Source organism: Triturus cristatus, chromosome 3_2, assembly GCF_964204655.1.
Source record: "Triturus cristatus chromosome 3_2, aTriCri1.1, whole genome shotgun sequence".
Classification (NCBI taxonomy): Eukaryota; Metazoa; Chordata; class Amphibia; order Caudata; family Salamandridae; genus Triturus; species Triturus cristatus.
In genome coordinates this window covers 603,909,831-603,935,382 of record NC_140584.1, presented here as the reverse complement: position 1 = coordinate 603,935,382, position 25,552 = coordinate 603,909,831, and positions in this window count along the sequence as shown.

Below are 25,552 nucleotides of genomic sequence, written 5' to 3'. Positions count from 1 at the left end.
CAGTTCCATTATTAGACAGAGGCCTCTCTGCATCTTCTTTTAACCTCTTCAGCTATTACTTCCTCAACATTCCTACAAACCATCTCCTCTTTTGCAATGGGAGTACCATCTTTCACCTCATAACACCAACCAGTTGTTTCAACTGCGTGGACTAATGTGTTCTCTTGGAAGTAGCTTTCTTCTTAAAGAAAGGCTCAGTACTGGACGTATGCTTCCATTCTCCTCTGAAGCTTTTACAAAACTTACTTCAATATCATTGCGTTCCTTTTGTGCTTCTTCTCTTAATAGACAATACTGTTTTATCCAGTGTTCACATTCTGTTCAGTATCAAAATAAATAGCTTCCACTTAAGGGCAAATGCCTTATCTGAAAAAAACGAGTATGGACAGAGTCTATAATGAGTGTCAGTCCAACTTAAGTGTGCTCAAGAGTCCAGTACTCGCCTTATGTAGAGCATTAAATTGTAATGATGGTCTAATCGTACTAGTTTCTACTTTTGCTTGGCTGCAAGAACTTGGCTTCAACATCTTTGGGCTCAGTTCAAGGGTTTAATAGGCTTAGAGGGATGTATGTCGTTACAACGCACACTTTTACAACGCATTTTTTACAACGCACAATCCATTACAACGCATGACATTACAACGCAGGACACTACAACGCAGTTTTAAAAACTACCTTTACAACGCATTTCCATTACAACGCATACTACCTTTACAACGCATACCATTACAACGCATAATATTAAATTGCATTTAAGGTAAGTATTAGATAGTATAGGGGTAAAAATTACTATTCTAACTCCAGGGGGTGCAACAGTAGGGTAAGTGTTGGATAGTATAGGGGTAAAAATTACTATTCTAACTCCAGGGGGTGCAACAGTAGGGTAAGTGTTGGATAGTATAGGGGTAAAAATTACTATTCTAACTCCAGGGGGTGCAACAGTAGGGTAAGTGTTGGATAGTATAGGGGTAAAAATTACTATTCTAACTCCAGGGGGTGCAACAGTAGGGTAAGTGTTGGATAGTATAGGGGTAAAAATTACTATTCTAACTCCAGGGGGTGCAACAGTAGAGTAAGTGTTGGATAGTATAGGGGTAAAAATTACTATTCTAACTCCAGGGGGTGCAACAGTAGGGTAAGTGTTGGATAGTGTAGTGTAATATAATGCGTTGTAATGGTATGCGTTGTAAAGGTAGTATGCGTTGTAATGGAATGCGTTGTAAAGGTAGTTTTTAAAAATGCGTTGTAGTGTCCTGCGTTGTAATGTCATGCGTTGTAATGGATTGTGCGTTGTAAAAAATGCGTTGTAAGTGTAGTGCGTTGTAAAAGTTGCGTTGTAAAGGTTGTTCCCCGGCTTAGAGTTGTTATGTATGTATTTGTCAACTTGAAGTGCAGACATAATTCTGAAGCTTCATTGCGCTATACTGATAATTGCAAATCTATTATCTTCCTGTTTGGTATGGGTAAGCAGAGAGTTTGTATTGCTTAGCAGATCTTTAGCAAGTTCCTTTCAGAACGAAGAGTTGGGTAGAGAGCATTCTAATAGAACTCTACTACTACTGAAAAGCCTAATTCTAATAAAGGACTATATAATGTTCGGAATATGTAAATAACATTGGTCTGCTGATCTTTGAGGACATTTTTGACTGTACCAGGTAAATTGCAAGGACAAAAGTGATTGCTTTTGTCCTCACATAAATCTTTTTGTACAAGATGCACATACTTGAATAGGATTTTTTGACATACACACAGCAAATTTAGTATCAGTATTATTTGTGCTGTCGCATTTTGTACGAGTTAAAGTTTAGCAGTCAGTATCTTCCGTAGTTCCAAGTAGCAAGGGGGCAAAAAGATAAAATGATTCATAACCATGATCATATGAGGAAAGGACCTACATGAACAATCAAGTGTAGCACTCTGAAGTTAAAGATCAGGAACTAACCACTATACTTATCTGGGGGCGTCATGTTGAGTACAGTACCATTTCTAATTCTTAAATTTTTTACACAACATATGGGTTTGCGGGATTCCCGAAGGATTATAATACAAATAGAGCTAGTCCTTGGAGTGGAGTCTGGCTGTAGAATTTTAACCGTTCAGTCTTGTTACTTACTGTTCAGCTTCCATTTGTTGTAACACAATCAGTTGTGCACCACAGTTAGACGATTTAGTGCATTAGCAGCATATACTTTAGAATAATTTTTTCCATTCAATATCATGTGAGTACTATCATAGTTAAACAATGCTAAACTGAAAGACTGGATTTGATGTACCAATGGGACAACATACAAGTTGAATAAAAGAGGGGGTTGGATTGAGCCCTGTGGAAACCTGCATTGTACAAATCTAGACGTGGCAGATGTAATCAGGTGAATTGTCGTAAATTTCGGTTTCCCTGCAGAATGATTTGTTGTCTTGTAGTGGGTCTTGCTAGACCATCAAACTCACACCTGTTGCCAAATGTTGGTGCTGTTCACTGGCTTCTTAATTGCTATCATTGGGTTCTGCTGAAATGGTGGTGGAACAGTGGTGGTTCTTCTTGACATGCATCCCGGATGTAAGAAACTGGGGTTAATGGTTGAGGATGGTGAAACCCTTGTCAAGCAGCAACCACAATTCTTCTCAGTGTGATGTCACAAGTAAACCCTAAATTAACCCATGCTCAACCCTGAGTAGCACAGGGCAGTCAAGCTTAACTCAGAGGCAATGTGTAAAGTATTTGAGCAACACTTCAAACAGTAACACAGTGAAAACACACCACAAAAGGATCCCACAACAGATGTAGAACAACAGAGCAATGTTTAATAATTAAGACAGGACCAAAATGACAAAAATCCAAACAGTAGAACCGGAGATATGTAGGTTCAAAGATTTCAGTGAAAATAGTGCCAAATAGCATAATGTGCCAACTGTAGAATCTGGTCACACTGGCCCAGGACAAAATCACAAGTTCAGGCCAACTGTGATGGAGCACAGTTCCAGCTGGAGGGACCCAGTAATATTCGCCAAACGAAGTACCATAGGTCCTAGTTGCAGAGCGTTGCGGGGTTCTACGCTGAGGATGCCTCACGCAGCCGAGGTACTGCAGAGCTGCAATGCAAAGTCCTGCATTATCATTGAGGCTCCCGTCGGGTGTCAGGGATGCATCACGCAGTAGAGACAATGCATCGGTTCTGAGGAGCTGTGAGGCTGTGATGCAAGAGCATACATCAGGAAAGCTGTGCACAGGCGGTGGTTCTCATGCGGCTGCAGGGTCTATAAGGATTCCTTTACATCGGGAGAACCCTCGCAGCATAGGCGATGCGTTAGTCCTGCTCAGGTTTGTGACACAAAGCAGAGGAGATGCATCAGTTCAGAAGGGTCCACTGATGGGCTGGCAGAGCACCTTCAGGTAAATTTCCAAGGGTACAGGACTGGGGTGGCATCACTTAGCAGAGTAGGACTCACAAATGGCAGAGCCCAGGTGCTGGGTTCAAGGTTGTTTGAGTCTTCTGTCCATGAGGCTCTAGTCAGGAGGCCAGTCAACTCATCCTTGGAGTCAACAGATGCAGAACCAGTCCTTCTCACCAAGGCAAGAGGGCGGCAGGCAGCAGGTCAGTACAGCAGGTCAGCACAGCAAGGCAGCAGTCCAGCAAGGCAGTAGTCCAGCAGGGCAGAAGTCCAGCAGAGTGGCAGTCCTTTCAGCGCAGCTGTCCTTCTTCCTGGCAGAGTATCAACAGGTGCAGAAGTGTGCTGAAGAGTTGATGTCTGAGGTCCAACATTTATACCTGGTGCCCTTCCTCTGGAAGGCAGGAGAAGCTTCTAGAGGTTACCCTTTTAAAGTCCCTAGACATTCTGCCTTCCCTGTCCTGGCTTCAGACTAACTACAGGGGGTATGCAGGCTTTTGTAACGAGACAGGACACAGCCTATTCAAGTGTAAGGAGGGCTGTGCACAGCTCCAGCCCTCCCATCCTGCCAGTGATGGCCCATTCAGGCACACCTACGCTCTGTTGTATATCTGGTTGTCTAGGAGGAATACAAAAAGCCCAGCTGTCAACTACACCCATTCATGTGACCTAGAGACAGGCTACAGATGCTAAATTACTAAGACGGGAAAAGGACAACTTTCTAAAAGTGGTATTTTCAAAATTGTAATTTAAATTCTAACTCTACCAAAAATTGGATTTTTCATTACAATTGCAGAGACACCGAACATGAACTGGTTACCTGCTCTTATTTGGAAAAAACATCTTGTTAAATGTAATAGGGTAACTCCAATGTTATACTATGGGAGAGGTAGGCCTTGAAGTAATGAAAAGCAAATGTAAGAGTTTTTCAATACCAGTACATGTAAAACTTAAAATGACATGTCCTACATTTTAAATACAATGCATCCTGCCCTGTGGACTGAGTAGGGCCAAGCCTAGAGGTGACTTAAATGTATTACAAAGGAAGGTTTGAGCTGTTCAAAATGATTGCACTCCCATGGTTACTTCAAACCCTGTAAAATGTCCCCCTCTTCCTCCCCCAAAGCTGGACCTGTGGCATATCCGGGGGGATACGCTACGCTTTGTGGACAAATAAGACTTCACAAATAGCGCTCTCGAAGTGTGTCTAGTCACCCCTATGAACTGACAACGTGGCCTGCAATACTTATATGGCATCCACCTTGTTGTTCTTTGCCTGAGACCACAAGGGCCACTCTCCTGTGTTGGTGTTGGGCCCGCCATCAGATTTGATGGGACCAACGGTTGACACAAGTACCCCTTGTGTCTGAGCTGCTGGATCCCCCAGGCCTCCCCCTTGCAGGGGCCGACTAGCTAGGACTTTATTGGCATCTCTCGACCTTGGGGACATCTGAAGGGGTCACCATATGAAGTAGTTTCAGGGTCTCCAAAAATAATTCAGTCTTGATAAGACACCATTCTACAGGTATCTGCAGTTTTGCCACGCACTGGCAGAATGCTACCCGCTGCTGCAAGACCTGCCAGAGTGTAGCCTTCTGGAGGCCTTACTCCTCCCCAAGCCACTGTGCGAAAGACCCACAATTGATGGACGTAATGCGGAACAAATCAAAACATTCACCTCCTGGCTTGGCAGTTCGGGCTGTACTCTTCCCATTAGGCACAGGGTCAAGATGGATTGGCATATAGCTGGGTCTGAACTGTGGTGGCAAAGTGAGCTAAAGAACGGTGATGGATTCAAACCAGATCTGTGACTGGGGGTGAGTGTTTGAAAAGTTTCGGACCTCCGTCCATCATCTCCTTGTGTTCGGGATGCAAGGATACCCCAGAGGGAATTGATCATCTGCTTTTGCTTACTCCTCATTCAACTCAAATTCCTTCACACTGCATACTATACCCATAGTTGGTTCTGGAGGATGGGCGTTCTCCCTATGCCTGCCTGCCCTCAGTATTCAGCCGAGGATGACGACTTCTTCCATATGGTGTGAGTTTGCCCAGTCATTGCTAAATACTGGTTCTCGATCTTTACAACTCTATCTGAGATTCTGAGGAGATTTCTTGACTGCTCCCTTCGTGTGGCCTAGAAGGGTATTCTGAAGGATGTTGGGGGACCCAGCGGTGAGCGTGTCTTGGAGGGTATTGAAATTGTCGTGGCTAAGCCTGACATTGCTCGCCGCTGAACATCCCCAACGCTGCCAACTATTAAGGAGTGGTGTTCCATGATGGAGTGGTGCACTAAGGCTGAAGAGCCTATTTACTCAGCTTGGGGGTGCCCCAGAAGCATGTGAAGCTTTGGGGATGGTGGTGGTAATTCTACGGCCTTAATGGCAATTGACAGAAGAGCCTCTAATACTTGTTCTGTCTCGTGTTACATCTGTGATTTAACTATATAGCTACTGTTCTCTGTTTTGATCTTTGTTGTAAAATCAATAAAAATGAGATTTATAAAAAAAAAAGTAAGGTTTGGACCTGGCAAATGGTTTATTTTGCCGGGTTGAAATGGCAGTTTAACAAAAAAAACTGCACACACAGGGTGCAAACGCAGGCTTGAGACATGTTTGAAATGACTACTTAAGTGGGTGGCACACCCAGTGCTGCAGGCCCACTAGTAGCATTTTATTTACAGGCCCAGGGTACATCTAGTGCCACTTTGCTTTCAACTTATAAATGCATTAAATATGAAAACTGGGTATGTGGCAATGTTTCCATGTTTTAAGGGATGAGCATAGCAGTGGTAAAGTATACAGAGTCCTAAGGTCAGCAAACAAATGGAGGAGGAAGGCAAAATGTTTGGGGGAAGACCACCCAAAGGATGACATGAATAACACTGGGTCACAAGTTGTGCACATCCCAAGTTGTGCTGTTAATTTTCTGAACATGGGGTTTATGGGAGTTCTCCTGGTCTGCTTCTTTAATGGACTGAACAGGAGTTCTGTGGATGGTTTATGTTTATGTTTATATAGCGCTCGATTGCCGTGGCGCCTTTGCGTTGTGGTGTGTGAACAAAACCAACGCACTGTGTTGACCGGGGACCTATGCGGTAGTAAACAACTATGTTTTGAGACCCTTCCGGAAAAGCTTCAAATTGGGTTGAAGTTTCATGGCCAGAGGCATTTTGTTCCAAAGCTTTGCCGCACATTGTGATATCGCCCTGCCCACCCCATCTTGCCCGACTGGTCTTTATGATCCTAATAAGACCCAGACTAGCAGATCTAAGAGTGCGTGGTGGAATATAAGGTGGGAACAGTCTTTGAATGTCCTCAGCACCGCCAACGTATATTGCCTTGTGCACAAGGCATAGAGACTTAAATTCCACCCGCTGTTTAACAGGAAGCCAGTGAAGCGATTTGATTCCTGCTGAGGTTGACTGTCCTCTGGGTATACCCAGAAGTAGTCTTGCTGCGGCGTTCTGTAGGGATTGCAATTTTCTCATTTGGGACTTGTCAATGCCCAAAAATAGGGCATTGCAATAATCTAACTTGGACAAGAAGAGTGCTGCCATCACCATTTTTTGCAACTCTTGTGAAATGAATGGAAAAAAAATTCTCAGGGTTTTTAATAGAAAAAAGCAGGATTCGTTTGCTTTCAAGATGGGAATGAATTAAAATGTATGTGTGTGTAGAAAGTTTCGTTTCATCCTACTGCAGGTGCAGGAATTCGACCTCGTTATTTTAGATTTAAGAAGATACATATGAGGAGTGGAATGTCTTTGAAGAACTTTTACAGAGAGAAGGGAGGACACCTTCAGTGCTAGTTGAAACCTGGGAACCAAGGTCGTCGAAGAAGACTCCAAAGTAATTGGAGTCTGTGGAAAGTTACTCAAAGAAGGTCTCACAGAATAACTGACCACGTGACCAGTTAGAGGTGTAATTATGTATTTTTGTATTAGGCACAGTGACAGATTGGTAGGACTTCTGCTTTTGATTGAGGAAAGGGAGCAGCTTAGAACGAACTCAGTAGCTTTGTGCTACTTAACCCATTTAACGTGAGTGCACTTCTTAGGAAGTCGACACGTGCTGACACCTTTGAAGGAAATTCTCCTGGGAAATTAGGAAGGTATGCCGCTTTACAAACAGAGTAGAACAGACTATTCTTTATTTCAGGAAATACAAATGAAAAGGGATTTGGACGCATTGTCCATACTCAGTTGTGTTCTGATACTGGAATTCACTATTCTGTGCTTATTGTCCCGAATGAACTATATTCATAGATTGGGCTCTGTATTAGTATTCATGTATCTTTATACTCTGATTTTGAGGTGTGTCTATATTCTGTTATTTTTGGCTTTGTAATAAATTAACAAAGTCTGAATCCAGAGTCTGTAGCCCTTTAGTCAGACTGAGAGGGGATATGTATAATTGATAATTAGTTTTCTCCCCTCTACACTTCTATAGCAGGCAATAAAGACCATCGGCCAGGGGTTCCTAAGTAAATCTAGGACATGGAATCTGGCCCCATCAATTGGCAAACGGATGGTTGCCTCTAGAGGTGATGGGAGAAACCAAGAAAATCTAGAGCAGAATTAAACCTATAGAGTCCAAAATAGAGCCCATGTTCAAGAACAGAGCACGGCGAGCGTTGACGGAGGTCGGAGGAAATTGACGGTGTGGCGTAGACAGCAGCAGCGTGAGTATGAGCAGTGATGTGTGTGTTAGATTGCGGTGAATTGATTGTGTGATGTCTTGCGGAGTTGGAATGATAGTGGAGGTGAATGTGAGTTTATTGGTTTACTGGTCTGAACTCGTGCGGATCAGGAGGTTTTTGGAAAGCGGACTCAAGAGAAGTCCAAGATCCCAGAATAGTTTTGTACTGTAATTGTCTGATCATTGATGTGGGTGTCGAGGAGTGCAATCGACGGCTCTCTTGGGATAGGGACCTTTGTGTGAGTGGATCTAATACAATCGAGTGTAGAAAATCTCAGGTGCTGGGGTGGACTACATCGATTTGAGTGACTGACGCAGGTCGTGGGTCACGGAGTGTGAATGTTCTTAAGAGAGAGTATACTATCGACCTTCTAGATGATAGACAATTACTTGGTTTTATGTAACTGTATGTTACTGTGGCTGCCTGATAGGTAGTTACTTGGTTTGGTAGCATTTGGATAAAGAGTTACCTGGTTGCGTGAATGTGAGAGCGAATGTGCATGGTGAGATTGTGAAGGAGGGTGAACCGCTGCAAAGAGGGAACGGTGATGTCAGAGTGTGCCGTGCTGTGATAGGTCCTTCGGTGTAACGCCGCGGTGGGATTAGAGGGTTCTTGGCAAAATTAGTAAAAGAAGGATCATTGTGTTTTGTAACAGGTGAATTCAAAATGAGATGTTTTACGGTATTGCAAGACTTATTTAGAGGAGATTCAGGTGTGGTAACTCAGGTAGGGGAAGAAGCCCCGCCAGAGGATACTCCTGCACATTACATGGCAACAAATGTAGGACTTCATACAATAGTGTGGCTCCAAAATTGGCATAAGATTACTGAAAAGGAAGGAGAATTGGCTTTTCCACGTTATGGGCCATTTCGATTGGATGTATAGTATCAATTAAGGGGAGAGATATCTTCATTAACCCCTTCAGTGCCCGCCCCTTTCCCCGCCCAGTGCCGGCCGTTGCATTAGCGGGCGGGGTCTATGACGAGCTGGACTCGTCATGGGCACAGCGCCACCGCGGCCCATGACGAGTCCAGCTCGTCATGGGCACTGAAGGGGTTAAAACCTCCACCTAGACCCACACACTTCGAGGCATTGGATGCGGGCAGCACAAGCTAGGCAGAGAGAAAATTCCCAGGGAAGGATGAGAAAAGCATTGAAGTCATATCAGGATGCCAGGTGGGATGCTCAGTTGAAAAGATGGAGGGTTGATACCATTGAGGGAGAAATATTGTATCCATTGTTGGTACAAGGAGCTGGTGCACTGACAGGAAATAAAGAGGATGACAATGACACAGATGATAGCTTGTTAGACAGACTGTTGGCAGAGTGTCCTCCACCTTACAGCACTCAGCCTGAGGAGGGGAGACGAGAATTGGAAGAAGGAAACCCAGAAGGAGTGGGTTCGGTTCCGGTAGGCCTAAGTGCAAAAGTAGTGGGAAAGATTTGGTTGGATCGGCAGAGGCAGGAAGGTCAGAAGTTGGGAATACAGAGATAAGATGAGCCAACTGTGATGTACGGCTACCAGAAGCCCTCATGGTGCGGGTTACCATTGCACTTGTGGTCTCGATGTACAATCTGAATATAGGAGTAAGGGGGGGTCACCAGCAGAAAGGAATGGGGGAAGAAACTATCTCTGGATGAAGCCTTACAATGGGAGGGACGGGTGTACCTTTGGAGCCTGTGGAAACAAGAGCTCCATTGCCAGTGACGGCAGACCTTTCAATGGGTGTGTGCAGGATTGGAAGCAAGACGAACAGGTACACTGGAAAATTCTAGGTCAGAAATAAGAATGTGGGTTCCACCAGTGAGGAAGACTATGAGAAGCACAGCCGAGATAGGAATGAGGCAAGAGGAGTCTAGAACACGACTTGCATTCCCGAATGCAGGGTCAGAAAGCCAATGGAAGAGTCAGAGTTGTGAGAGGGAAGCCCGGCCCACCGTCCAAGTTGAGGGGACAGAGGATCGCTGGAGAAGCCAAAGTTGTGATAGGTAGGGATAGTGTAATGTAACAAATAGAGGAAGGCTTGAGGCTGCAATGAAGGTAAAATTGTTAGATGTACTGAAGTTGAAGGCAGAAGTAGATGAGGTGGTCGATGGGAACATGCCGTTGGAGAGTGGATCTATATGATCAAGATGAGCTGTTATTTGTGGCCAAGGATGTCACTAGGAAGGCAAAGCGAGTTCATGAGGCATTAGTTCAGTTGGCGCGGAAGTACGATGTGGAATTGACGAAAACAAAAATATTACAGGGAAATCACAGGCTAAATTACTCTGATGAGGAATTGGAAGAAAAGAGAATAGTAGGGTTGAAAGCCCACATTCAAGAACAATTTATGGTGTGTGATTCGAGTCCGGTTTGCCTATTAGGACGTAATCTTCTGTGCATGCTAAAGTGCACCATCTATTGTACTCCGAAGGGGGGTGGAATTACAGACCTGAGATGACGACGCTGCCTTTAAGGTGGTAAGTCAGAATTTGTGTGCAGAGATGTTCATTGTCTTGACCAAGGCCGAGTTACCATTTGGTTTGAGGGACTCAGTCTCTCCTGTGGTATGGGATTTTACTGACGAGGAGATAGGTTTGATTTGAGGATTTGAACCAGTTAAGAAATAGGTAAAGCCAAATGCCGAATTCCCAAGGACACCGCAGTATAAGTTAACCCCAGAGACAGTGGTGGGAATAACACCGTGATTGAATCTATGAATGCTCAAGGCATTTTGAAGGAAATAAGAGAAAACACCTGTAATTCACCTATAATGGGGTTGCAGAAACCTAGTGGCAAGTACAGAATAGTTCAGGACCTGAAAAGAGTTAATGAGATTGTAATCCCATGCTGTCCTGTGGTACCGAATCCAGGAGTAATTTTGTTCCAAATACTTTGTAAAGCCGAATGGTTTACAGTCATTGACCTATTCCAGGCATTCTTTTCGATACGCCTCCATGAGGAAAGCTAATTTTTATTTGCTTTCCAGCTGGAGCATTGTGTGTTAACATGGTGTCGTATCCCATAAGGGTACACAGATAGTCCGTCCATTTTCAATCAAATCTTCATGAAGAATACCATGGGTCTGACAATGCCACAGAATTCAGTTCTCATTCAGTATATTGACAATCTTTTGGTGTCTCAGAGATAGAGGATGCTTACAGGCTAGATACTACAGCTCTGTTGAATCACCTGGCAGAGAATGGACACAAGATGTTCCCAGGCAAGCTTCAGTATATGGGTCAACGGATTGAAAAGGGAAAGAGAAAGGTGTCACCAGATCGCATAAAGGCGATCTTACAAATGGGTACTCCTAAAACACAAAAGGAAGTCCGAATGTTTTTGAGAATGGTCGGCTACTGTTGACAGTGGATCCAAAACTATTACCTCAAGGCAAAACCTTTGTCTAGGTTGACACACAAGGATGTAAATGATCCGGTACCATGGGATAACAACTGTTTGGTGGCCTTCCGGGAGCTGAGAGCGAGCCTATGTCATGCTTCAGCCCTGGGAATGCCCGATTATAATAAAGCGGTTTCGCTCTTCTGCCATGAGAGGGAGGGGTGCGCACTAGCGGTACTAACTCAGACACATCGGGGTGCCCATAGACCAGTGGCTTATTTTTCAGCTACCCTAGACCTGGTATCTTCTGCATTGCTCGGATGTCTCAGATCCGTTGCTGCAACAGGTGTCAGCATTGCAAGATGTGAAAGCATTGTGATGGGTCACCCACTTACTGTCTATGTCCTGCCCTCAGTGGAACTCCTGATGACGAGAACCAAAACGCAGCATTTGACCAATAATAGGCTTACTAAGTATGAGCAAGTTGTATTGGCATCTGGGAATGCTTCCTTGAAAAGATGTTCTATGTTGAATCCTGGTAAACTGATGCCATTCCCACCCATTGAAGGATAAGGTTGTGAGGAACATGACTGCTTGGATGTGACTGAGCTTTCTACCAAACCCAGACCCTACATTGTGCATGAAACTTTACCTGAATCTGATCTGGTTCTCTTTGTTGATGGTTCATGCTTAAGAGACAAGGAGGGTCGTTTGAGAGCGGCTTTTGCTGTTTGTACTAATTCTGGAGTTGTGAAAGCTGCTTGTTTATAAGGAGTATACTCCGCACAAGTGGGTGAAATCATTGCCCTAATACGCGCATGTCTCATCTCTGATCCAGTCCGAGTGGCTATCTTCACTGATAGTCAGTATGGGTTTGGAGTTGTGCATTGTTTTGGGCAGTTGTGGTCACAGGGGGGGTTCCTAACATCATCAGGATCTCCAATTAGGAATGGAGAATATGTGTGACAACTGTTAGAGGCGTTGGAAAAACCCAAGGAAAGAGCAGTGGTGAAATGTGCGGCACATGGAAGAGGGGAGGATTTTGTAACCAAGGGAAACTGCTATGCTGACGAAGTAGCTCGCTTTTGTGCCATGCATGCCTGTATCTTTAATGGAGAATATGTAGGAGATAGCACAGAAAAGACCGAGCTCAGCATGATGTTAGCTGTGGCTGATACTTGGGATGAAGTTAAGCATCTCCAAGAAGAGGTCCCCGAAGAAGAAGAAGAGCATGGATTAGAGCAGGCTGTGAGAAAAGAGTGGATGGCATTTGGGTGTCAGCGGATGACAGGGCAGTGTTACTCAACTGTTTTTTGAGTCCTATGGCAAGGCATATTCATGGAGCAGTTCATCTTGGAAGAGATGCCATGGTGAGGGTATTTCGACAGACATGGATCAATCCACGGTTTCATGTGTATGCTGAGACAGTGTGTCATAGGTGTGTTACGTGTCAGCAAATGAATGCAGGAAAGAAAAGTGTAGTTGCCCTGAGTCACATTGGGAGGTCAGGAGGTCCTTTTAACAGGATAAATTTGGATTTCATCAAAATGCTCAGGTGCAATGGGTTGAGGCACGTTTTGGGGGTGGTGTGTGTCTTTTCACGTTGGGTTGAGGTGTATCCAACTAGGCGGTGTGATAGTCTCACAATGGCAAAGTTGTTGCTTAGAGAGGTCATCCCACGGTTCGGATTTCCGACCTCATTGGAATTGGACAGAGGAACTCACTTTTATAGTGAGATTATGAAACTGTTGTGTGCCACCTTGCAAGTTGTTCAGAGACCACATTGTAGCAACAGGCTAGAGGCGTCTGTCCTAGTGGAGCAAATAAATGGGACCATCAAGATGAGAGTGGTGAAGGTTTGCTCGTCGACGTCTTTGAAATGGCCGGATACGCTGCCCTTGGTACTAATGAGTTTGCGTAGTACTCCAGATAGGAGAGCAGGACTTTCCCCCCACGAGACATTGATGGGGAGGGCAATGCGTTTGCCTGCAGTACCAGCTACAGCATTAAGAAACATCACAGATGATTTGGTTCTCGATTATTGCAAGGGATTGGCTGATGTGGTTAATTCTGTGTCTCACCAGGTCCAGGCTGCGACTGCACCCACCTCCAAAGATCTCCTGCACAACCTGAGCCTGGGGGACTAGGTTTAGGTCAGAAAGCACGTGAGGAAGAATTGCCTTGATGCGCGGTGGTGAGGTCTGTACCAAGTGATCCTGGTTACGAACACAGCCGTGAAGTGCGGAGGCCTACTGAACTGGATCCACGCCTCCCAAACTCGCAGAGTTCCAGACCCCTCGGAAGAAACAGCTCCTCTCGCTCAAAGAAATCCAGCTGAGATCACAAGATTGGGAGAGGGGACAAGCCAAGCTGAATGGGTTTCTGTCGAGACTGACTGCTCACCAGATCGAGCTGAAAGGGACCAACCTGCACAAGATCCAGGTAGAGACACTGAGAGAGACGGAATCATTGAAGTTGAAGTAGAGTCGGATTCAGCTGAGCAGACTGGTGTGGGACAGGCAAGGGTGGAGAGGAGAACAGAAGCTGGAAGAGAAATGTGGCCAGTGAGAAAAGAAAGACTGAATCTGAGGGTTCCATCAGAAAAGGATCTCACTCCCATCTCCGAAACATCTAAATCTGAGCAAAGTGACACAGAGCCAAGTCAAGAAGGCTTAGGAGATCAAAGAGAGAAAGAGTGCCATGCCGAAAGTACGCTGCTCCCGAGCGGACATACCTGGTCACAGATGCAGAGACCAGGGAGGTCTGGAAGGCTGAGGTCTGGAAGAGGTAGCTGCGGGGAGACCGCACTGATCATTGACATTGAACTATTAGTCCCTGGAGTTGAGGCCCTCTGGCTCTTCACTCTGATGGTACCTGATCCTCCAAGGCTGAGTTGATTGCAACTTTTGATCTTGGATCAACTCTCATTTCCAACGTTTGGCCGCCAGCCTTCAGCTCAAGAATTGACAGCATTTCGTATGGAGATCTTGCAACCTGTTGTTGATGCTCTTGGCACTGATTTGATCTATGATGAAAATTTAACTGAATAAAGAGAAATAAATTACATAATCATTGCTCTAGGGAAGATAACCTAGGCCCAAGTGGAAGAAGAATATATTTAGGGACTTTCTAGTAGAAGAAGAAAGAGAGCCAGGGATGGCTGTTGATGAACTGTAGATCATTCTTGTTAAACTGAATACGGAAGAATGCTAAAATTCCCAAAGGAATCCAGTAAGAACTTTGTGTGCAGAATTATTAAGGGAGAAGAAAAAACTTTGTTGAGCCCGCTTCTGCACCTCGTTGGAGAACTGATTCAATATGGAGTCTTGAAATTCGAACCGTAGGCAAAAATGCATGATAGGTACACTCATAGTAGGAGTGATTGTAGTCATTACTGTAGTGGTCATTACATCCATAGTCAAGTCCAATGTTGTGGAAGAAGAAGGGGAGGGCATTAGATATCCTCACCTACCCCTGACATATGGCATCACTTGTAGCGTGTTGCTGAGTAAATTTTATAGTAAAGCACATTTCGAGTACTATTTCTCCTATTATGACATAGTGCTCCCTGAGGTCCCCATACTTACATATTTGAACAAATATGACTATTATAACAAGCATTGGCATAGCCAATAGGTCTCGCTTTTGGGACCTTATAAGTATTTAGTTATGCAGCACAATATCCTTGGTGCAACAAAATTAACTGTTGCATGGTTAAACACTTATAAGGCCCCAAAGGCGAGACCTATTGGCTATGCCAATGCTTGTTCTATTTTAATATGTAACCACACCATAAATGTACTAACAGTACTTTAACTGAATTTCTCAGATTATTTTTTATTTTCTAACATTTGAAAGGTGCTATAACTACAGCTATACACCTTCTGATGAAGATTGTTTTTTGTTTTAATGAATAAATGTGTATTCACAGCTACAACACCTACCTTCCAGATGACCGTCAGTAGTGAGCAGTGTTCTTACCAGCAGGTCCTGGGGGTTCACAGAGTTGTCTGTGTAGATGCAAAGTTTCTCCACTGTAAGTGGTGTGTTCTCCCTCATCTTGGAGGCCAACAGCAAGCAGACAGCCCCAAACATCTGCAGGTGACACTTCCTGCTGGGCACGCAGGACAGGTAGCGGTCTACATAGTTCATGGCCAAGGGAAAGACTTCTTCTTCACATTTCTGGTCTTCACATACCTTAGAAAAGAGGAATAGGAAGTGAGTGATACAAGTGCGCAAGAAACAAACTTAGGGAGCATGCAAGGAAAGAGTGATGGTGATACTAGTCTTCTAAATGTCGGCAATGGAGCCTCATTAGTATTTGCATGCAAGCATTTGTTTCAGGTTCTTATGTAGCAGCTTGAACGTCTGACCGCTTACAAGTATATGAATATCCATGGATGATAAATCAATACACAAATGAAAACATGCACACTTTAGTATCAACCTTGTGCACATCTACAGCTGCTTAAGCCTCACTAGGAAACGTTCTCTTAACTCCCTTAGCAGCCAATTTGCACAGCCTTTAGCTTAGCAGTCATGACTGACTGCCTTTAGAAACACTCAAAATCTTCTTAATATCCGTTTCTTCATCCAAATTTAAAAATAAATACAGACGCAAAAATAGATGGCTCTCGGTCTGTATATACCTTTAAAGATTGAAAGAAGCCGGTGACACTGCAAACAAAATTTCAGACTAACAAGTGCACTATGAACATCCCATGTCTATGTAATTTGTGGATTTCTTTGGGCAGTTACCAATGTAATAAATACATGAGATCCAAAAGCAGTGACTCACTTCCCTGCAAATGGCATTTCTAGTCTCAATTATTAAAGAGCGGCGGAATCCTTTGCCAGTAAGCAGCACAGCTGGTTAATTCAGGTGCTAGTAAGAAGTTTTATGCAGCACTTTGGGTGAAGTAAGCAGGTTGATAGGGCGCTCTGATGCTATTGAGGATGGGCGCAGCAGATGTCAATAAGAAGGGGCCAATGTAGAGTAAGTCACTACAGTCGCCTTTAAGAGAAATGGGAGAACTGCAGGCATCAGTAAAATAAAAAGGTTAAAAAAAACTGCAGGCACCAGATGGATGAAGGAAAACGGGTAGAATTGCCAGTGTGAGCATAAAAGTCGCACCTTCAACAGTAAGGAAGAGATCAGTTTGAGCATCAGTAAGGAGTACAGCGGGGTGGTGGTCAAGTGATCAATGAAGGTGACTCCAAGTATAAATGCAAAATATGAAGGGATAAGGGCCCCGGAAGCACTAATTGAGGGAGACTTTGTGAAGGTGTGGTGGCTATTCAAGCAGTGATGGGGGGGGGGGGGGTCGGTCTTTAAGGCTGTGGCAGGATACTCCGGGCAGCAGTTAGGAGGGGGTGGAGTTATTTAGGGCCCAGTAAGGTGGTAGGGAAAGAGCGCATTCTGCATAAGTAAGGGTTCGACACAGCAGAATACTTACGAGAGTCAGACGAGGCAGAGGAAACCACTGTAAAGAGGCAAGTGGGGAACAGTACGGGCTGTCAAGGATGAAAGTGCAGCGGGCATGACAGACACTAGTGAGGACGGTGGTAAGGAAAGTATAGCAGGAGCCAGTAAGGAGGGTGGTAGAGAGCTTACCACGAACCAGTAATGAGAGTGGTGGGGTGAGCCCAGTAGGCGCTAGTAAGAAATGAACAATGGTGTAGCTATGAAGCATGGAGTGGGGTACACCAGCACTAGAGCTAAGGAAAGCGGTTTAGAGCAGGTGGCAGTAAGGCGAGCGGGAGCACAACAGCTGCTATTAAGGAGGGGCACTGCAAGCAAACCGCAGTAGGGAAGGTGAGAGCACTGCTGGCGCCAGAAAGGAGGAAGGGGCCAGCGCACAGAAGGTGCAGTTAGAAAAAGGTAGAAGCACTGCAGGTTCCTCGAAGAAGGGGCCTGGGCACAGCATATGCTAGTACGGAAGATATAAGCCCTTCCATCATCAGCACTTGAGACGCCATGATGAGGTGGGTGTACCAGCAAAGGTATGGCATTTCAGGCACCAGCAAAGTGGGAGTTGCTGATCTAATGCACACACGAGAGGGGAGCACTTGAACCACAAGTACAAAGGAGCAAACATTTGAAGTGCATGTCAGAGGATAAGCACTGGAAGTGCAAGTAAGAGGAAGATAAACCTCTGGAACTATCAATGAAGGCAAATGCAGGCACCAGTAAGACAGGGTCCAGAATGGATGGCAGGGCCATTCAGGAACCAGTAAGAAAATACAGCAACTCTGGCACCAGTAAGAAGGTGGATAAGGAGATATAGGCATCTGAAAAGAAAGGAGCACTTCAGGCATCAATAGGAAAGAGGTAGTTAAAGGCCACTGTGAGCAGGTGGAGCACTTAAGGTGCCTGGGGTGAGAATTTCACCCACCAAGAAACAGGGGGTTATTCACGTGCCAGGAAATGGGGGCGGGGAGGCAGGAGAGTTCTGGTGCCAAGAATGTGCAGTGAGCAGTTCAGATACCAGGAAAAATACACCAGCAAGGAGGAAAACAATGTAAGCACTATTATGATACTGTGCTTTTCAAGTACCAGTAAGAAAAGGTGGCACTTCAAGCAATAACAAGCATTGGCCGTACGGCCGTGAAAATGAAACAGCCGCACGGCCTGCGAAAGTGAAAGTGATCGCGGACGCAATCAAGCTCGGCGGAGGTAAGACACATGGCGGCTGCGCACGTGCAGGCTCACATGCACGCAAGCTTTAGGCCACAGGCAGTACTTTGAAAAGCCGTATACTAAATGTCTCGGCCAGACCAGCGCATGCGCTGGATCAGGTGAGACCTAAAAAGGAAGAAAGAATGTCAAAATATTTAGTGCCCACAGTAACTTTGGACACAGCATATGCCCATAGACACAATTTGACATTTATGTTATCTGACATAGAAAATAAGTTTGTGTATCAGATAGAGGATAGGCATAGACAGTCAGGATTCAGGCAAGATCCTAAGCATGAGGTGGTTCCATGGACCCAAGAGGCGTTAGATCGTAAGGCAAAGGGAAGTTCAGGTCCAATAGCTCTAGATTTACAACAAAAAGGGAAACTTTGCATTAGACAATCACAGACATATTATGACAAGGTATTTGTGGGAGAGAGTGAATGTGAGCACATTTTCTTGGTTGAAGAATCAATAAAGAAGGCACCATTGGATAAATTGACCATAGTGCCCAATGTGTATTTTGTATGTGGAAGAAACGTGTATGTTCGATTGCCTCCAAACTGGTATGGGACGCGATATTTGGCTGTGGTATTTCCTAAGATATTCCACGTGGAAGATTTGTGGTCATTGGAAGGGAAACAACCACGTACAGAGAAACGTGGCACGAGTGCAGGAGAAATTGTTGGTGATGTATTTGGCGCAATGATACCGAGTTTGGGAGTGGTTCTGAATGATGTAAAGATTAGGAGGTTGTCAACACTGGTGGACAAGCTGTCAGTGAACACGGCTCAAGCTTTACTGCTTGTTGATGGGGAGATGGTCTCTATAAGGGCCATGGTGCTTCAGAGCCGCCTTGCATTAGATGTATTATTGGCAACAGAGTGTGGAGTCTATAAATTACTGAGGGTTCAACAGTGTTGCACTTATATCCCTGACAATAGTAAGGATTTAAGGAAATATATAAGCAATCACTGAGAAACACCACAACATACATGATTTGGCTACTGAAAGGATTTGGGATTAAATTGGCCAAGGATTTGGAAAGGTGGGAAGTTGGTTTGGAAGTTTGGGACATGGAATTATTGGTTACATTCTGAAACCTATCATAATAGTCATGATCTGTATCATTGTATTGTTGGGTGACTTTAGAGCTTATAAGTGGCACAAGGCAAGACAGGCTGAGAGTTATCTTAGGAGACAGGAAAGGCAGTTTGAAAGATTGCAGGACAGTCACTATCAGAACCTTAAGAACCTGGAGAAGTTTAGGCAGGGAAGGCAGGCTACAACTTCAGTTTAGGTCGGTCTTTTCTGAGAGGAGAACATAGCAAGTGAAAATTGTTGTCTTTGATGACACTAGTCATTAGAGGGAGGCTGATAGAGTGCTTGACGCTCTTAAATTCGTAAGAGTGTATTATATTCATCTATGAACTGCACTTGCATATATTCTATTGTTTTGCTGTAATTCGTGTTATTAGAACAAAGTTTATATCTTCATGTTAAAATACGTTATTTACAGGACTGATGACGTGTTTAGAGAAATCATGTAATCATGCATGTGCATTATGAATTTTAGGTAAAATAAATGCATTCACTGTTTATAAATGATTCATATAGAGGCTTGTGTAATGGGTGCACATTAAAGAATGTTCTCAGTTTAGCCAATTGTAGGCCTAGCTTTTGTTTTTCTGAAGTTTATTTTTTCCTCGTTTGCTCTCAAGATGAGAGTTAATTAAAATTGATGTGTGTGTAGAAAGTTTCCATTCGTCCTACTGCAGGTGCAGGAATTCGACCTCGGTATTTTAGATTTAAGAAGATACAATGGAGGAGAGGAATGTCTTTGAAGAACTTGAACAGAGAGAATAAGGGACACATCCCGTGCCTGGTGAAACCTGGGAAGCAAGGTCGACGAAGAAGATTTCAAAGTAATTGTAGTCTGTGGAAAGTTACTCAAAGGAGATGTTCACAGAATAACTGACCATGTGACCTGTTAGGGGTGTAACTTTGTCTTTTTGTATTAAGCACAGGGGCAGATTGGTAGGACTTCTGCTTTTGGTTGAGGAAAGGTAGCTTTACACTACTTGAACCATTTAATGTGAGTGCACTTCTTAGGAAGTCAACACTTGCTGACACATTCGTGGGAAATTCTTCTGGGAAATTAGGAAGGGATGTCACTTTAGAAGCAGAGTAGGGACATATTATTCTTTATTTCAGGAAATACAAATAAAAAGGGATTAGGAAACAGTGTCTATTTTCAGTTGTGTTCTGATTGCGGAATTCATTTTTCTGTGCCTATTGTGCCGAATGAACTATATTCATAGTTAGGGCTCTGAATTAGTATTCATGTATCTTTATACTCTGATTTTACCCATCTCTTCTATATGCGTTCTCTCAAGGCTTTACGTTACCTCAGGTCACTTTGTAAACCGGTAGGCTGTTTGAGTGATTGAAAGGCTTGCTGACGACACCAGTTTGTGAACTGCAGGTTCAGGTTTAAATTCAAGCCAATTTTCACGCTTCAGGGGTCAGTGATTATATTGCTTTCCTGGTAACAGTTTCTTGAAAAATACTTTATCTTCAGACAGATTCTTCCTCTTCTGGAATATTCCTATCTCCAGCCTAGACAGGCAGGCATTGGGAGCGTGCCACTGCAGTACTGCTTTGTTTAAATATTTCAAGAATTTCATCAGCTTCTTTTCATAGTTAATTAAGTATATTAGACTTTATAACCCATATAAATACTTTACCTGATAACAATTACAAGTCATTCAGAATTAAAATTGTGTCAATACATTAAATAGAATTACAGTTTTACAATGCTTTTATAGTTTTGCATAACGTTTAGTGGAATCCAAAGACAACATCCATTGCCACTTCTGCTGTTCTAATAAAGGAACAAGTAAGCTATTCGCGCTTTAGTTCTAAAACAGTTTTTTACCGTCAATGGGCATGTCCAGCAAAGACACTCGAACACTCGACACTACTGAGAAACCTATGAATCTGATTGCGCCATGCCCTCATATACCATCTCATATCCCTCTGGGGTGGGTAGCCATTTATCTAGGTCAGAATGGAAATCATGCAGTGGGATGGATGTGGATGGAAATTAAGCTGCACATGCTTGTTGTATTAATTGAATGATCATTTTGATCATTTGCTAAATTTTATAGAAACTCCTGTGCACAATTACTTATACTGTTGCACAAGACCCAAGTTCCAGAAGTGGAAACCTTTCTGGCATGGCCTCAATTGTGCCTTTTACATTTTCAGGAGTATAGCACAAAAGGTATTCATATTTTTCTTGCCCAATGAAACCTTTACACCCAGACTCAGTGGGCAAAGCTAAGCTCTGAGAAAGACAGGCTATAAAGGGGAAGGGCATCCATTGTAGGTTTTGCTGCAGGGATGAATATGTCTATTACTTCTGCAATCCTGGCAACCACTTCGACAAATAAGAAAGAATGTTCCAAGATGGCAAGTGACGGACTGGAAACACCAACATAATGGTGCTATGAAGGCCAGTTACTTTATTTATTTGAAAGGTTTTATATAGCTCTGGCTAGACCCGGGGGTATCAGAGCGCTTTACATGTGCGAAAAGAAAAGAAGAACAAAAATACAGGAGTCGCTCAAAAAAGAAAAACACAGTATTACAAATCAATCAAATAAACGTTCTGTAGTTGTCTAGTAAAACATGGACGTAGCACGAGCAAAATAAATTAAATTAACATATACAGTGGCTGGTGCGGGGGAAGATTCAGGGCTGAGAGTGAGATAAATCGGCAATCCACGATGTTAATGAGTCCAGGGTGAAAGAAAGTTCCATACCTTCCAAGTCTTTGTTGTTTCCAAGAAGGCATCAATCATCTCATCTCCTCTTCTTTGTGACAAATAACAACATCAACATCAAACCATTCTTCAGTAATAGTCTTGATTTGGAAGGTGCCAGGCTTGTGACTAGTACATAAACCTTGAGCTTTTTCACCACTTTTTATTTACATTTAACCATGGATTTGCTTCAACACTGGCATGGTGTCTGGCATTGACTGCAGTGTCATCAACAGAGCTGTGGTATTGCATGACATGGGCAGAGAGAATGCAAGCATCAGGAACTTTGAAGCAGTCAGCTTAACTGGCACCAGAGCAGAAGCCAAGGGAATTCATGCCAAAGGCAGAGTTAACATCAAACCCAAAGGTATTATGGCCTCTGCAGATGGAAAACCAGTCTGTAGCAAGAAGTGGTGCCAAGATTGCAACATCCTTAAACATATATCCCATTGATCTGTGAATTGATGCCTGAGAAAGACTGTATCCTCAATTTTGGGAGCACTTTGAATGAAGAAAAACAAGGCAGTGAGGCATTCCGTTGAGTGGTGCTTGAGGAGAACCAAGAAGCAATGCAATGAAAGTATTCCTTTTTTATTTTTCTTCTTGTCTGACCTGGGGCTGCGGTGGGACTCCATTCTTAGGTCAAAGCCTACCAGACAGCCCAGCTGGTTTGCAAAGACATCTTGGAGACATTCTGAAAGATACCCTAGGAATGCATTCATCCATTGCTTACTTGTGGCTTTGTGGTTTGTAACTCACATTTGCTTACTTTCTATTTGGTGGCTCTATGTTTTTTAGGCTGACCAACATGTCTTTGTCGCTCCGGTGGAGCATCGCCTGTTTACCATTGCTCCCTATATTTTTCCATGAGTGCTGGCTTTCTGGAAACCGGCCTTTACATTTTGTTCTTATCTTGCCATATTAGCTGTGCATCCAAAGACATAGGCCAAATGTCAGGCTCGGTCTTCGGAGGGAACTTGGTATTTGCTTTTCTTTCTTTGACTTCAAAGTGAGAGGATTTATGTAGCAATCCTGCTGGGTACCCATGTGAGAGGAAAGGCTGTAACTTGTTACATAGCACACAACAAAATGTAAATGTTTGTAAATGAAATGTGCAAATAGTGCAGAATATATCTGAATTAGGGCAGCATCAATAAAGCAATTTTTTTGTAGGTCTGAAGTGTGGTGAAAATAAATATTTTTATACAATCAAAGAATCAATACACTAGGGAAGCCCGTCTGGACCCTTGCATTGCGGCTGCCGTTGGAAGGAGGAGGAGGGGGACAAGGACCACCAGTCCCAGCCTCCCTTGCGGCCACCGTTACCGCCGACATCACCCCGCGCCCGGAGGCGCATTAAATATCGTTGCGGGCTCCCGCGGGAAGCCCGTCTGGACACTTGCATTGCTGCTGCCATTGGAAGGAGGAGGAGGGGGACAAGGACCACCAGTCCCAGCCTCCCTTGCGTCCACCGTCACCGCCAACATCATCCCACGCCCTGAGGCGCTTTAAATATCGATGCGGGAAGCCCGTCAGGACACTTACATTGCAGCTGCCATTGGAAGGAGGAGGAGGGAGACAACGACCACCAGTCCCAGCCTCCCTTGTAGTCACCGCCATCATCATCCCACGCCCGGAGACGCTTTAAATATCGTTGTGGGATCCCGCAGCGCGGGACGCGCAAGCTTGTGCCCGGGCCAAGGGCTGGCCCGTCTGCACCCGTCCGCGACTGTTCGTGGCTGGGCTGGGCCAATCCTCTTGGCTGAACACTTTGGGGCAGCGTGAAAGCCTGTTTTGTCATTGTCATCATTACCATTGCTGCATGCTGCTCAAAGGGGGTCGCTGTAGGCACTTTGGACCCTAACCTGGACCACGTCGCGGGTAAGCCTTCTTTTTGGGCCACTTATTTGCCTGTGTGGAACCTTAATATAGCCCATATCTTTATCTTTTTCCTTGGTCTCTCTGGTCTTTGGCAGTAAAATGGCGAAGAAGACTCAGTTGACGACCGCTACGAGCCCGCAGGGTTGCACCATTGACACATTTTTGGCTAAGGCGATGGGTGCCATCAGCAAGGAGATAGTTCGGGCCGAGAAGCGGCTTTCATTGGACATGGGGAGGGCGGGAGCGAGTTCGCCAGCTACTTTGCAAAAGATTTTCTCAGACCTGGCCCAGCCCACCCCTCCCGCAGCTTCAAATCCGGCACCCTTGGAGGCATCATCACCCGAGCTGCCGGTCCCGGTGCCGAGTCTCCCCCTTCACCCTCAGTACCGCCACCGCCAATTGCATCTTCTGACCCAGTGAAACCCCTCTCCCCAAAGCGGAAACGGGGGGATGAGAAGCCTATTGAAGCGGCTCCAATTACACGCCAGGGTCAGGCGATGGTTGCTAATGGGGGGCTCGTGGAGGAACTGTTGACCCGTCTAGTTCCAATCTTACAGAACATTACAGAGTCTTTTACAGACCTTTTATCCCCACTTTTGGTCAGACTGGACAAACTGGAGGTAGCAACAAGGGACCTGGCAAGTAAAATGGACACTTTTGTGTCATCTGTAGACAAACCTCCTTCTGGTTAACCACCAGTGTGTATTTTGCCTGCTGATACCTTGCCCCTTGCTACTCCCTTGTGTAATAGTGGTGTTGCACATGTCAATGCTCTCCCAAAGCTCAAGCGAATCACGTTTCAATCCACAAAGTCAGGGCCTGGTGGTACTAGTATTCTGGGAGACGGCGCATTTAGCGACGAGCGGACCCGCTGGGACATAGGTCCCGAAGATGCTCCCCCCATTGGGATGCAACAATCTGGGCTTTGCCAGCCTACCGTGATTGATCTCCCACCAGCATGTGCTCCTTACTCTGTGATCTTGTCAGGGGTACCCGGCCTACCTGCCCATAAAGAGGAATCCACGGTCCAACTAATTAATAAAGCCTCGCACTGGTTGGGCACGCATTCCAGGTTTTCCATTAGGGACCACATGGATATTTTGATGGCACGGAGGGTGGGGTGGATAGGCCCATCTAGTAAATGCTTCGAGGGAGACTGTGTTATAATTTCAGTACGGTACCTTTAGTTAGCTCGTAAAATCCAGTTTGGTGCCTCTAAATCCTCTCCCTAACCTCCTGCATTAAGTTGCTCCCATTGGGCTTTTTTATAGACCACAACTGAGCAGACTGGGGGGGGGATTGCCTGAAGGCTGGGCGAGGGAGGCCTGGGAAGGGTGTTGCCCCTTGCTAATTCTTTCGCCCCCCCTTGCTGATTTGAACGAGCTGGATTGACTCCAGGAGGTTGATGAGCAGTGCATCCATTCCTCCCGACAGAGTGATTCCTTGAGACAGGGGGTAGAGGAAATTGGCCCCTTATTAATATGTAGCCCGAAGGAGATCTTGGCTGTTCCATCACCTCATGAGTGCCCCGCGATTAGCCACATGTCCCAAGTGAGGTCCGAGTCACCATCTCTTACATCCCTACCACCGGCTATTGCCAAACACTCTACCGGTAGAGATTTTAGCCTCGGATCCTGGAACGTGGCGGGGTTGTCTTCCAAGTTTGCTGATGAATGTTGGCTATTGTATGTTGGGGCTTACAAAATTATATGTTTACAGGAGACCTGGGAAACCAAGAACATTTCCTTCTTGT